This window comes from Electrophorus electricus, unplaced genomic scaffold (genome assembly GCF_041902795.1).
Source record: "Electrophorus electricus isolate QZ-2024a unplaced genomic scaffold, ASM4190279v1 Scaffold27, whole genome shotgun sequence".
NCBI classification, from domain to species: Eukaryota; Metazoa; Chordata; class Actinopteri; order Gymnotiformes; family Gymnotidae; genus Electrophorus; species Electrophorus electricus.
In genome coordinates this window covers 4,804,980-4,809,700 of record NW_027658550.1, presented here as the reverse complement: position 1 = coordinate 4,809,700, position 4,721 = coordinate 4,804,980, and the positions used below count along the sequence as shown (strand labels likewise).

General features: G+C 38.9%; 1 pseudogene; it reads right to left on the bottom strand.

The window, feature by feature from the left end:
• Positions 1 to 2,035: 2,035 nt before the first annotated feature.
• LOC145655546 (cytochrome P450 2K1-like) lies at positions 2,036 to 3,335 on the bottom strand (annotated as a pseudogene).
• Between the last annotated feature and the right edge of the window lie 1,386 nt (positions 3,336 to 4,721).

Genomic DNA, 4,721 nt, shown 5'->3' with positions numbered 1-4,721 from the left:
CTGTTGTGTTGGGAATGGATTTGAAGCATTTTTGAAGTTGCATGTGTTTTCTGAATTTGCACCGGGTTGTGTTGTCATTTTGATGAATGTGCTTTATGTATTTGCATTGCGTTTGTGAAATGTATCGCAAGTGTTGTCATTTTGATGAATGTGCTTTATGTATTTGCAGCACGATGGGTCTTCCCTGCAACCGTAGTGGGTGTGGAGTGTGAATCAAGCTCCAACTTTGCTAAAATGAAAATGTAAATAAAACATTTTCTCTCTTGCACTTTATGTATGTTCTTTAGAAAGGCTCTTCGTTCGGCTCTACATTCCTTCACTTACACACAACCCCACACCTGTTCCACCTTCTAGCTTGCCAAATGAGAGTAGGGAGGATTGGGAACTTTCTGCTCACCTACCCGACAGGCAAACCTAAAAGCCACCCTGAAATCATGTGATGAGCGACCCCAGCCCTTAAATTCTGACTCGAGATACCCTAACACAAAATCGATTCCGGTTGAGTCTAAAATGAGAAACTCCAAAACCAGTGGCAATGCTTAACAAGTGCCTTTGACCTTGCTATTCAACCATGCCATCTGATGGACAGCAGTGGGGAAGTCATTTTACATTCTCAAAACCTAACCCCAACAACATATACAATGTGTCATCGCAGTGCTATTGAAAATCTTGGGATTATGAGTGAGTGAGCTCTCATAGAGCTCCTAAAATGATCCAGTTCAAGGGTGAACTGTGACCTGATCCTGAACTCAACTCAACAAACAGGTAACGGGGTCAGCATGGTCTACTTTGATGCCAGTTCGCTGTGTGTTATCATACTACCTGACCACAGAATGACATTTAGGCAAATCCAGTCTAGTTCAATGATTATTTAGGACACACTTCCCTTTCAGGAGTCCCAGTTTAGTGTTCCAAAATCCATGGCATTTCCCTTTTGGCTCTATTTAGTTGTTAATCAATTTTTTTTTCTCTTTCTAGTTTTGTGGTAGCTTGGTGGTTAAGGTAGTTGACTTGTAATCAGAAGATTGTGGTTTCAAGCACCACTGCTGCCAGGTTGCCACTGATGGGCCCCTGAGCAAGACCCTTAACCTTCAGTTGCTCAAGTTGTACTCAGTCATAATTGTAAGTTGCTTTGGATAGAAGCATCTGCAAATGTTATTTGTGGTTTTTCTACAACAATTACTATACCTATAGCTTCATTTTAGTTGGTTCCATATACTCAAGCCCTGTTTATTTACTATATATGTTTATTAACATTTAATTTACCATATAATGCAGGATTCACTTTCATTTTTATAATCCCTGCATACGTGATTAGGACTCTGACTAACCATAACCTGAGTGAGACTGAATTAATATAAAGCTTTTTTTAAAGTAATTACACTTCAATTATAATTAACATATTTCCCTACATTTAGCATGGTGCCCTGGTTAAAGGTATTTTGACAAATTTAAAACATACATTGCTACTATTTCAATCCACTAACAAAAAACTTGATCATCTTAGGGAGGACAAGATGCAACAATTTCTATCAAATGTTTCCAGATGATGAGAGTGTTTACAGTGAAATGCATCATACCTTGTGCAGTAGAAATATTAGACTTTATTTGAAGATTATGGCAAAACAGAGGCAGACTTCCCATGTTGTTCATATGTGTCACACTACTGTCAGATGAAACATTTGTAATAATGTATATACGAATTATACTGAGGGATGACTATGAACTTGACTTGGCATGAAAAACTAAAAGCACTGTTAATATTTACTGTAAATTATTAAGGTTCATTCACATATAAGAAATCATACATTTATTATAAAACTGAATGTTACTCAGCAATATGAATGATGAGGGTTTAATTTTAGGTGCCAAGTGTTGGGGCAGATAAGTGAGTTACATGTGAATGTGTTGGTCACGTGTGATGAACTTTGAAATCCAGGTTGCACCAGTGCCTGTGAATTTTTAAATAGTATTTTGCCAATATTATTCCAACCTTGAATGTAAATACTACCCTTACATGTTAAAAGTGAATGGATTATGCCAAGTAGTTTACTGCGCTGAGCTTATGGGGAGAGGGGTCAACGTGAAGCCCACAGCTGGCATGTGGTCCAACTGTTCCTCAGACACGCCAGGTGGAGGAGTGAAACGAAAGTGCTGCAGAAGAGTGGCGAAGAAGAGGAACAGCTCCATCCTGGCCAGACTCTCTCCCAGACACACCCTACGCCCTTAACAGACACACAGACAGACATTTAAAGTACAACATGAAATCTGGAGCACCAGATCAATGACAGAAAATGATTTCAGTGCACCTCCACAGAAGGGCATGAAGGCATCTCTCTTAATGAAGTGTCCCTACTCATCGAGGAAGTGTCCTGGATTAAAAGTGTAAGGGCTCTCCCACTCATTCTCATCCTTCAACACGGATGTCAAAAGAGCAAATACACAGGTTCCCTGGAAAGAATCACAGTTTTAGCTTAAGCAGGAAGCTAGTGACAGCTTTCTCTGGTATGACAACAGTGCAAAATTTAAATTTACGCAGCCATTTTGTCATGTCTTTGTTATATTTATAAACCAGCCAGTTTCAGCTCTCAGTCTCCTACGTACATTTAATAATTTTATCCTATGCATGCTTTTGTTGTATTGCTTTTAGACTCTTCTCAGTTAATCTAACAGCCTGACCTTCTTGATGAAGAAGCCTTGGAAGTTAATATCACAGGTAGTGGTGTGAGGGAGACTCATGGGTACTATGTCTGCCAGTCTCTGTGTCTCATGGATGACTGCATCTGTGTAAGGCAGGTTCTTGTGGTCATCCAGCACTGGCTGGCGGCCTCCAACCACCCTGTCAATCTCCTGTTGTACCTGATCTGGAGCACAACAGAAGATATTGTCTCGTGTTTTTAAGAAGACAAAAGCAATCAACTCTTTCAATATTACAATATAAACAAATACAAGAAGCAACCATGGTAAACCCTCAAACACCATCAAGCACCTCTTTGTCTTCCTCATTGGAGAAATGTCTTGGACACTGGATATTCACATTGCAGTTGGAATTCTTACCTTGTATGTGGGGGTACTTGGCCATTAAGCAGAATGCCCCAGTGGAGCGTTGTGCTGGTTGTCTCAGTACCAGCAGCAAACAGGTTGGAAACAGTTTGAAGGAGATTCTGTGCATGGAACAATGAGTTCTTTTTTCCAGCCTCCTAACCAATAATCAGAAGGGATCAATTAGTCAGCCAACATAAGAGACCACTTTCTTCCATCAGAGTACAACTGAGTAATACCAGGGATCATATAGAGAGATGTTTGAAAACCATCAAACCACTGGCTTTTTCCATACCAAGCCTAATCAGCTGGCCTAACAGTGAACCAATTCAACAAGCATGAAAAGGTTTTCTTAAGAAGTCCCATTTTATTTATATTTTTAAGGAACCAGTTTTGCTGTGCTAAAACCTATAAAGAAGCTTAAAATCATAAGGTTCCATTTATGCTTGCCAACTTAAGCCATTGTTTCATCCATGTTCATTTGTATGGTGGCCAGGAAGACCCAACATGCTGCAACTACATTAAACACATTCATCAAAACACATGTGCTACATTTCAGAAATGCAATGCAAATTCATGAATGTTATACAAATTCCAAAAACATTTTATTCAAAATGACAACATATGCTACATTTCAGAAATGCAGTGCAAATTCAAAAAACACATGCAACTTCAGAAATGCTACAAATCCAGTCACAACACAATGAAAGTGTTGTTTCAGGGGGACACAAAAAGGGGTTATTCAACCAAACAGCCAGTGAAAAGTAATTTATATTTGTGATTTCCAAAGTTTTGTCACTGGTGGTACAGAATGAACAATTGGCCTATTTGTGCTTTGCATTCTTGCACATGTTTGGTTGTAAAGAATGCAGCCTTAAAGAACACTGATAAAACAAAATCCCAACTAACAGAAATATAAACCTGATCCTGCCAGTTAATAACTAGCTAGATGCATTCAGAGTGTGTTACTATTTTAAACTCCAGTTCAGCCTAAAGAGATTCTGTCGAATACAACTAGGTTTCTGTCCATATACCTACTTTTAGAGCGTTATTGATTTCAAACCATATTTTGTATGTATGTAAAAACAACACACTTGAGATTAACTAGTAAGAATAAGACAATTGACAAGATGGTCACTGTAGCAGACCAGTTAAACTATCAAACCTGAACAAAAACATAGTGTATCCTGTAAATTAGTAACACACTCTGAAGGTAGCTAGCTAGCTAGCTAACTAACTACGTATTAAGCCAGAAACATAGTCGCGTTAAATGGGATTTTTTTTTTCATCAGCGTTCTTTAAAGCTGCATTACAACCTAGCAGAATTAAATATGCAAAACTGCTGAGCATGAATAGATCAGTTGTTCATTCTGTATCAACATAATCCATAACAAACGATATAACCATGCTCTTTCACCATGAATCTTGTTTTATTAATGTTTCCCTTGTTGGTGTCACTCTGGGTGACTTCTCCTTCAGGATATAAACACCTCCCCTGCCCTTCTTTTGGAAAATCTGATCACACCTCCATCCTTATCCTGCCTGCATACAGACAAAACTCAAACAGGAAAAAAGGTTTTCTGATCAGTCTATCAATGGAGTGCAGAGGCCACCTTCACACTTCAGGACTGCTTTGAAACCACAGACTGGTGGATATTTTGTGACACAGCTGGCACTAA